The sequence below is a fragment of the Felis catus genome, chromosome A3 (genome assembly GCF_018350175.1).
Source record: "Felis catus isolate Fca126 chromosome A3, F.catus_Fca126_mat1.0, whole genome shotgun sequence".
In the NCBI taxonomy this organism is placed as follows: domain Eukaryota; kingdom Metazoa; phylum Chordata; class Mammalia; order Carnivora; family Felidae; genus Felis; species Felis catus.
The window spans coordinates 133,318,831-133,328,850 of record NC_058370.1 but is presented as its reverse complement, the minus strand read 5'-3'; positions in this window follow the sequence as shown (position 1 = coordinate 133,328,850).

Here is a 10,020-nt window from a genome sequence, read left to right as displayed (position 1 = left end):
GCCCCCAGGAAGAGTGGTGGTGGGTGGGGGGAGGGGAGGGGAAGGGCAGGGGCCAGGCCGCTCTCTGGCTTTGGTCCTGCTATCAGTGAAGGCAGCGCCTCCTGGCAGGGTTTTCTCTCGTTTGTGTTGATCAGGGGTACTTCGGCACTAGGGTCCTGGGTCCCCATCCAGAATCCCTTTGCAGAGAGGTGGGACGCACGGCCTGGGTTCCTCCTGCGTCTGTTCTACCGCCCTTAGGAACGTCAGCGCCTTTGACTTTCTGAGCCCCCAGAAGGAATCAGCCCCCTCACTGAGCCGGATGCCCCTTCCTCCCGAGAGCGGTGGCCTGTTCTCCCACCAGGGTCAGGGAGGGGGTGACCTACTCCCTCTCCCTTCCCGGTGCTCAGAGCCGTGAACTTGCCGAGGCGCGGTGTACGGGAAGCCGAGGCAGCCCCGGGGGGCAGCTGTGGGGTCAGGCACCATTGAGAAGGTCCTGGGACCCGCTGCCCAGGCACAAACGTGGTGGGGGGTCAGAAGCAACATGCTTCCTTCCTGGAAACAGGCGAGGACACAGACCTTGATTTTCCTCTTCCCTCTACTTGTGTATTTTTCACTCTTGGTCATCCATCCATCCATCCATCCGTCCCTTCATCCGGTCGTTAAAGCGTACGGAGCCCCCCTGTGGGGCAGGCACAGGAATACAGTAGCAATTCACGTGTGGTCCACCCCAGGACGCCCCAAACCAGTGAGTGTTTGAGGTTCTAACTCGCCCATGGGCATTTATTTGTGTTTGAGCTGGGGTCTCTGCAAAATGAATACACAAACGCGACAAAGTGTTGGTGGTTTCTCTGGCATCACGCCAAAGGTTAGCGGGGGGCAGCACTTTTAAGAAGGGATTCTGCTTTGCCAGCCTTTCTTAAATCTCTCCAGGCTCAGTCCGTTCACCCCTGTAGCTGTGGGCCTTGTTCACCTGCTTCTGAGCTCTGGACCTCAGGAGAGGTTAGTGGTCCCAGCCCTGACGGGGACCTTTGGGAAATCACTAGTGAGCATCTCTGGAGGTCGGCGGGGCCCCCTGCCCAGATGACTCAGGGATCAGGGGCATGGCAATGGAGGGCCAGTCCTGCTGGCTGTGGCCTTCCTTTCCAGCTGGGCAGGCTGAGTGGGCATATCCACAGGGGCCTGAGTTAGATGGGGGCAGCATGGGAACCTTAAATGTTCTATGGGATGAGCTGCCTCAAGGAGAGACCCTCCAGCACTGGGAGAGGAACCGAAGCCGGTCTGGACCGGCTCAGGGCCCCTGTCGGACTTCCGCACCGAGATGCTTGACTTCTGGTCTGGTGGCGCCTGGCCGTGGGTGACGTGTTTGTCACCTCGCTCTCAGCCCTCCTGAGGGGCTGGCTTGTTTTCCAAGCCTGGCTCTGTACTTAGGATTATTTTAAACGCATCCGTAGAAGCTCTTGTGTTTAATAAAGAGTATCCTTTTAGAGGCGTTGCTAAATTTATAATGACTTCTCATCCTCGCCCATGGTCTCAGTTGAAGGATCCTAAACGCAAAACTACCATCACGCGGGGCTTTGTTGTAAAAGTGTTACCAAAGGTTGTGCGAGAGGATACTCAAAATGTCGCGAGCCTGTCCTACTGGAGGGTGACGCCCTTTGTGACGCCCCGGCAGGAGGCCACACGGGCTGGGAGCCCCCTCCTCCAAAGCAGCCTGCAGGCTGTTGCTCTGCTGGTGTCTACCCCGAACTTCTACTCACCTATGAGTTTCCTGTCTTTACTTCGAAGCAGGAGAAGAAAGGATCCGAGATGGAGATACAGGAAACCACCTGAATCCAGAAACCCCGCCCCCTCCAACCTCCCCACCCCCTTTCTGTGCCCTCCTACCTGGGGGAAGCGGAGGGTGCAGTAGAAAGACAGTACATCTTAGAATCACCAGACCCCGGGTTTCACTTCCTTTCCTGCCTGTCGCTAGCTTTGAGACTTTGGGCAAATTCTTTTGCCTCTCACCTTGTTTCATTTGAAAATGAGATGGATAATTCCAGCTCGCTGGGCTTTTATCAGGATTAGGTGCACGGTACTTAGTGGGTGCTTCGTAAATATTAGATAAACCCGGATCATGTTAAAAGTTTATAATATTTGCCTTTGGGAGAACGTACACTAAGACGTGCGTCAGCCAATGTGAATTCATATTTTCCCTGGCCAGAGCATGGAAGGAAGTGATCACTGTTACCATTACTGCAGCAAATTGTATTCGCCTGGAGGTCCCAGCATCCTTCAAGGACAGCCGTCCTCAGTGACTTTCCAGAAGTCCTTGTAGATGTCTGCGTGTGCCTGGACGTGCGGGGGTGCAGACACGGATGGTGCCTGGGCTCTCCTGGGTGCTCTGGGCTCCTGGCGGTGAGGTAGTGATAAATCAGAAACTGGCATATTCTCTACTGACCTACACCAAGTACCCCAAAACATAGGAACTTAAAACAACAAATATGTTTTCTCCCCCACAGTTTCTGTTAGACATAAGCCCATTGACGCAATCCCAGGAGGCTCGCGGAGACTCGGAGCACGGTGAAGCGAGGCTTTAATCAATGTTCTTGCAAGAGAGGGGGTCTGATGGACAGGCACACTTGGGGCATGAGGGGCAGACACTTTATCTCCTAGCATGTAAGTCCCTCCCCTGGTACCTCATTGGCTGAGCGCTGCAGAGGTAAGTCCCTCCCCTGGTTCCTCATTGGCTGAGCGCTGCAGAGGTTACAGCCTTACCCAGACATCGCCTACGCCCATGTAAGGCAAAAAAAGTGGTCTGATTGGAACAAACGTACATTCCCTGAGGCGACGCCCAGACTTTCAGTCCCTCCTCCCTTTGTTCTTTGGCACACGCTCATTGCAAATGCCACCAAACAGAGAGGGGAAGAACCAGCAAGTGAAGTGTCTATAGGTTTGGGAGTCCACTGCGGGGGCAAGGTTCGTCGGTATTTCCAATAGGTTGTAAACCTACTGTTAACTAGACAGCACAGCTTTTATTTGGTATTTCTGAAAATGAATCATCTCCCTTACTTCTCACAGTTTTCTGAGGGTCAAGAGTCCAGGAGAGGCTTAGCGGGATGGCCCTGGCTCAGGGTCTCGAGGCGACTGGCAAGCTGGAGACGGGCCAGATCTGCATCCTCAAAACCTCGAAAGGGCTGGAGGAGGAGTCACTGCCAAGAGAGCTCACTCGCATGGCTATTGGCTGGAGTCCTCAGTTCCTCACTGGCTGTTGGTGGAGGGTCTCCCTGTGGGCACCTGCGGACTCCACCTGGTCTCTCCAGGGCAATAGACCCCCTCAGAATGAGTAACCTGAGAGACAGAGACACACAGAGGGACAACGGAGACAGAGCGCTACCAAAATGGAAGCTTCAGTGTCTTTTATAATGTTACACCTAACCGCAGAACTGGTAGATCATCCCTTCTGCTGTATTCACTGAATCCGGTCCACTCTCAAGGAGAGGACAGCTACATGAGGAGCAAAGTCAATGAGTGCCATCTTGGGGTCTGGGTCCTATGGCTGCTAAGCATGAAAGAGGGCTGTGGCCGCCTCCATTTTGACCTCAGACTTGCCAGTTGGGTTCTTCTTTCCAGCTTGGCTCTTGTCTTGGGCCGAAGGCTCTGAGGGCAGAGCATTCTCTGATGGGAACAAAAACTGCCCCTCAAACAACAGGGACTTTCCTGAGCCAGCAGGCCCCCAACTGTGATGGATTCCAAGACAACGATCCATTTAACCTATACGGCCTGCCTGCACGTACCCACCCCCCTTTGCCCCCACGTTTTCCTTATATAAACCTGAAAGTGTTTTTGGCATTTTGGTCTTTGAGACCAAGTCTGCTGTCTTCCTGGCCTCACTGAGGTGTGCAAGGTATTCTTGCACCCCTTGTACAACTGCACGTTGACTAGAAGCATAGAAACAAGTTGAGGGACTGGGCCTTCTTCTTCTTCTTCTTCTTCTTCTTCTTCTTTAAATGCATTTATTTATTTTGAGAGAGAGAGGGAGCGCCAGTGAGGAAGGGGCAGAGAGAGAGGGAGAGAGAGAATCCCAAGCAGGCTCTGCATTGTCAGTGCAGAGCCCTACACAGGGCTTGAACTCACAAACCGTGAGATCATGTCCTGAGCGCTGAAGTCAAGAGCCGGACGCTTAACCAACTGAGCCACCCAGAGGCCCCGGGGGCTGGGCATTCTTAAGTGACATTACTCTCAGCCTGCGGCAGCCTGGGGAATCGTCTGCCACTCTGGCCATTCGTCTATCCAAGGCTGTGGGGGAGCCATCTGCTCCTGGACTGACGAGCCTTTCCCTTAGGGGGTGCCAAATAAATCCCGGCAGCTATCCCTCGGTGCGTTTATGGACTCATAGACCGGGAAGTTGAGCCAATTACCCAAAGGACCCATCCTCGTGCCTACCCCCCCCCCCGCCCCGCCCCGTCCCCACCCAGCCCAGGGATTCCAGAAGGCAGAGCATTCATCGTGTGACCCACGGGGCAGACCTCCCGTCCTGCCACCAGGACCAGGCTAAATAATTCGAGGGCCCAGCAAATTCTTGTTTTTAAGAATTCTTGTTATTAAGAATATCCAGGTGGCAACAGCAGAAACGAATGCAGGTGCAAGACTCTTGGAAGCATGGGGCCCGGTGTGACTGTCCACGGTGTTCATGACGCACGGGGCAGGCCTGTCACGGTAAAAGTGCGTTATAGTGGATTTGCGTCTCTGTTCCAGGGTCTGAGTGTTTGTCTCGTGATGTCCCGTGACATCTGCCATCAGCCAAGGCTGCCGATGCCTCCAGCCATTGTGAAGATGCTGCCGGTGGGTCAAAGCGTCTGCAGGGACACCCTTAACTCCCATCCCTCGCACTCACTGCTGCACGGGCCACAGGGTAGGGCTACTTCACGTCGTAGGGTCTCAAACTCTTATGAAGCCCCTTGTCAATTCTTATTTAGCTTTAAATATAGCCTCTCACTCTGCAAATCAGACAAAAATCCCCATTTCAGGCATAAATCCCAGCATCAGGCTTAAGGACAATGTAATTTCCTACCTGATTTAAATTCTCTCTTCCTTTGAGCTCTTTTCCAGGAGATTCCTGGGATTTTTTTTATGGCGTGTGTGTGTGTGTGTGCACGCGTGTGCACAGATGAACTGTGAGGGCCCTTCCTTCCAGAGTCCTTCAGCCTAAATCAGGGCAAAGGCAACTTATGTAGAAAACGAATGTCCTCCTCCCCAAGGTTTGTCATAAAAATTAGAGGTGACAGGGAACCCGGACACCCGACTTGCAATCCTCATTCCACAGCCACGTGTATGGCCTTACCGTTCACCCAACAAACATTTGTTAAGCACCAACTTATGTCAAGTGCTGTGCTTGATGCTGGGGGTTCAGCGGGGAAGCAGATAGCCGCGGCCCCTGCCCCAAACACAAGCTCCCCCATCTGAGGCGTAAGGGATGCGAATCGATCAGGGGCGTAGGCCTTGGATGAGAAGAAATGACCGTGTTTTCCCTCCTCTTCAACTGAAATTTGGCATTTCTTTCGATTATAAATGCGGGCAACAAGCCAGAGCACTTCAGAGTGCGTGACTAGTGTCTTTATCACCAGTGTGGGTGACAGATGTGATCGTATCACACGACGGTTGTCACATCTCAAAATCTCATGTGTGTGGCTCGTCGCACAGTCTAACACAAACTAACACCAACGTCACAGCGGCCGTGGGTCCTGTTATCTGACGCATCCACAGAGATGCTCTGTGCCGTCACGCACGTTTTCATGCTCTGCCAGCTGTCTTTCGACATCGTTGGTTTCCTTTGCAATCCTACGTACTGTATTTTACTCATTCAAACGTGTCATTGGCAGGTCACCAGACTACCTGAGGGGTGCATGGCACAGACAGACCAAGGGTTCTGGGACGAGAAGATGTGCATCGCGCCCCGCTCGGTGTTACATCTCCACGGGCGAACACATCTCCGCCATCAACGGGGACGGGGATGGGCCTGCGGTCTCACCCCCTTAATCTGGCAAATGGATTTGTTGTTGTTTTGCTTTGCTTCTACGATGCTGGGCCGGGCAGGTGACTCAGCCCCTTGATGGGCTCAATGGGCCGGAGGTGGGTCCCCCCCTTAACTCTATTCTTGGAGAAATAGGTACAGGCATTCCCTGAATACGTGTCAGGATCTAATTTTACCGGGGAAAAAAACCCCTGTGAGACACTTTGTGTAAAAATCAAAGCACAGAGGTGCCCACCTCCACCTGCTTTGTCCTAGGCCTGCTTTGGCCCAGCTTCAGACAGGTCAGAGCCAATGGGCACCTAGGTACTGAAGGAAGGAGGGGACCTTTGCCGAGCATTTACATGCATCTCCCCAGTTAACCCTCCTAGCAAGTCTGGGAAGTGGTTTTTATCCCCAGATGAGGAAACTGATGTTCAGGGCCGTTAAGGGACTTACTCAGGGTTATCCTGTTTGCAAGTGACAGAGCTGGGACTTGACCCCAAAGCAATATTGTTCTCACTGCCTCTGTGCCGGGTGACGTTGGGAGTTTTCACCACCGGGGTGAACTTGGGTATGACTCACTGGTGCCTGGGAATCAGACAAGACAGTGTAGAGCGAGGGTGACCGATTATTGTCATCGACAAAAGAAGCCTTAGAAATTTCAAAGCAAGCAACTGCTTTCATCTAGGTGGTCCAAGGAGTCTTGAGCTGGGTCACGACAGATTCACACTAGGGGAGGTAGGAGGGAAGATGTGGGGCTGAGCACAGGGGTTGGGAGCAGCGAGGAGGCTAGGGTAGATGGGTCAGGGAGGTGAAGGGGACCAGGGAGAGAAGGCTGGTGGCCTGGGGCGGAAGGGTACAAGCCCCACCACAGGGCCGCACAGTTTACGCTTATTCCAGTAGGTTACTGGGGAGCCACAAAAGCTTCTTGAGGAGGGGAGGTGCCACAATAGGAGTTTCACTTTAAGAAACGAATTGGGAACTGGCAGACGAGCTATGTGGTGGCAGGCCGGGGGACAGGAAGCCTGGTTAGGAAGTGACTGCCTCTGCTCAGATGAGAAATGCTGGGGGCCTGCAGTCCTGTGACGGGGTGGGGACGGAAGGGCGGCGTGCAAGGGGCAGATCTGGTTGCACGCGGGGCGGGGGGATGGGAGGACCCGGTGAGGCAGGTGGATGAGGGAGAAGTCACAGGAGGCTGGGATGACCGGCCCGCGGCAGCTAGGGTGGCCACGGGGAGTCTCGGTTCACTCAGCCCTCAAGCCCCACGGGTCCCCCCGCGGAGGCCAGAGTCCCCGTGGTGGAGGTCTCTCTGGTCCCTGCCTGGCCATCCCGGCTCCCGGAGCCGAGGAGACCAGCCCCGCCCCATGCCTCCCGTATGGTTTTTTCTCCTCTGACAACTGAGCCCCAGAAGCGGTGGGAGCTGATGCTTTCCCACCAGCTGGAGCCGTGAAGCCACTTGGGGCTGCACCGAACGGCCGGGAAGTATCGCATCAGTTTATGGGAGATAATAAAAGGAGCCGCGGCCACACTTTCTTCCGCCTTTCCAAGTGGCCAACCACACTGAATTTTCTATCAAAGAAACAACAACGGAAGGTAAAGGGGCAGCTTCCAGACTCTGGAGCCCAACTACTCGGGCCCACGTCCCAGATTTGCTAGTTACTCACTGGGAGACCTTGGGCAACTTACCTAACCTCTCTGTCCTCCAGTTTCCTCATCTATAAACTGGGGGGGATACTGGTGCGCAGGTCAAAGACTGTTGAGGTTAAGAGAGTCAAACTCCTGGTGCCACTAATGTCTGGTACGTAGCTGGTGCTTCATAAATAGGTGTTGGGTGGATGAGTGTTTATTTTTTTTTTTTGAGAGAGAGAGAGAGAGAGAGGGAGGACGGAGGGGGGAGGGGCAGAGAGAGGGAGAGACAGAATCCGAAGCAGGCTCCAGGTTCTGAGCCTCCCGCACAGAGCCCGACTCGGGGCTCGAGCTCACGGACCATGAAATCATGACCTGAGCCGAAATCAAGGGGCGGACGCTTAACCCACTGAGCCACCCAGACGCCCCTGGATAAGTGTCTTAGAAGGAAGGATTCCAAGAAAGAAAATCAGAGGTGTTTGTTTTGTTTTGTTTTAGGTTTATTTATTTATTTATTTACTAATTATTATTATTTTTTTTTTGTATGTGAAATGGAAAAATCTAGACAAGAAAGTGGATGGTTACTTCCTGATATCGTCTGTTTAAGTGTTCGGGGAGGGGAGGGAGGGAGTTACTGGAAGGATTACATTAAAAACTCATGAAAAATTATTTCCTTTCTCTGCTCATTGAAATTCACCCTTCAAGGCCCAGTGCTAATGCCACCTCCTGAGGGGAACCTCCCTGGTTTCCACCCTTCCCCACCCTCTCAGTTGTGGCTTCCTCCTCCGTTCTCAGCCAGCATCCAGCTTACGGGTTTACGGTGGCATTTACTGGATTCTGCTTTATTTTTTCCCATAGCAGCATTCGTGGCCGCCTCCTCTTACGGGACCAGAAGCTTCCCTCTGAGGCAGCACATGCAGGAACTTTGAGTCGGACGGATCTGGGGCAGGTCCCACCTACCGCTGACCAGCAGGGCCAGCTGCACTTGTAGGAGACGCAGGCCCAGGTCCAGAGCTCTGTCAGCCTTGGTCTTGTGCCTTCAGACCCAAGGGGACCAACCTTTCATGGAGCAGGACTGTGGGATGAAACCATGAAGAAGTTTCTCCCCTTGTCTTTCTTGATTTAGTCAGTGAAGGTACCTCCCGGGCCCTGCTGAAGTCTCAGGCCGTCCTGTGACCTTTCTGGTTGCCCTTAGTTAATACAAATTCTCCCCATCCAGGACTTTGGGTTTTGGTTTTTTGTTCTTTTAATTTTTAAAAAGTTTTTATTTGCTTGTTTTGAGAGAGATAAAGACAGTGTGAGCAGGGGAGGGGCAGAGAGAGAGAGAGAGAGAGAGAGAGAGAGAATCCCAAGCAGGCTCTGCACTGTCAGCACAGAGCCAGATGTGGGGCTCGAAGTTACGAACCACAAGATCATGACCTGAGGCGAAACCAAGAGTGGGACGCTTAACCTACTGAGCCACCCAGGCGCCCCCCCCCCCCCATCTGGAACTTTAAAATGTCCAGTCCCAAATTTGATTTTAAATAGGGACTTTTTGGGGGTGCCTGGGTGGCTCAGTCGGTTAAGCATCCGACTTCAGCTCAGGTCACGATCTCGAGGTCCGTGAGCTCGAGCCCCATGTCGGGCTCTGTGCTGACAGCTCAGAGTCTGGAGCCTGCTTTGGAGTCTGTGTCTCCCTCTCTCTCTGCCCCTCCCCTGTTCACATGCTGTCTCTGTCTCTCAAAACCAAATAAACATTAAAAAAAAAACTAAAAATAAAATAAAATAGGGACTTCTTGCCTCTCGCCTGGAGCTCTGGAGCAGGTGCGAGGCTTCCAGCTGGGGAGGAGGCGGGGGTGGCTTTCTCTCTTCTTCACTCAACGCTGCATCTTATTCAAACTTTCAGGGGTGGGGGGGGTGGTCATTTGAGCTAGCTGACCGCCCCTCTGCCACCCACCCACCAGCCTGGCTTTTGCCCCGAGGCTGTGCTGCTGGAGGCTAGAGCCCCATCTGCCGTCTTCTCTGTCTCTCTGTCTCTCTGTCACAGGCTGCACTGGCTTTCTCTCTCTGTCCCAGCGTGTGCCAGGTCTTTGCTCTTAGTCCCTCAGGGTCCCATCTGCTTGGTGTGCTCCCTCCCCCAACCTTTCATGGCTCGTCTCCCTATGACTCGGGATTCTGCCTACACCTCGCCCCCCCCCCCCCCCAAAGAGCATGGCAGCTGGAAGGCTGTGTGGTTAAGGGCAGGCTCGGGTTCCCGATTTTGCCATTGGGCCTGGGCTCACCGCCCTGCTCTGGGGTGCGGTGGGGACTGGGGTGTGGTCCTACTTTCGGTCAAAGCAGCTACAGAATTCCTAGAGCAGGTCAGCTGTTTCAACCTCCGGAAGCTTGCCTGGACGCTTCCCTGATTTATGATGGTTGTGTAGCTGCTAACTCCCCCACCACCC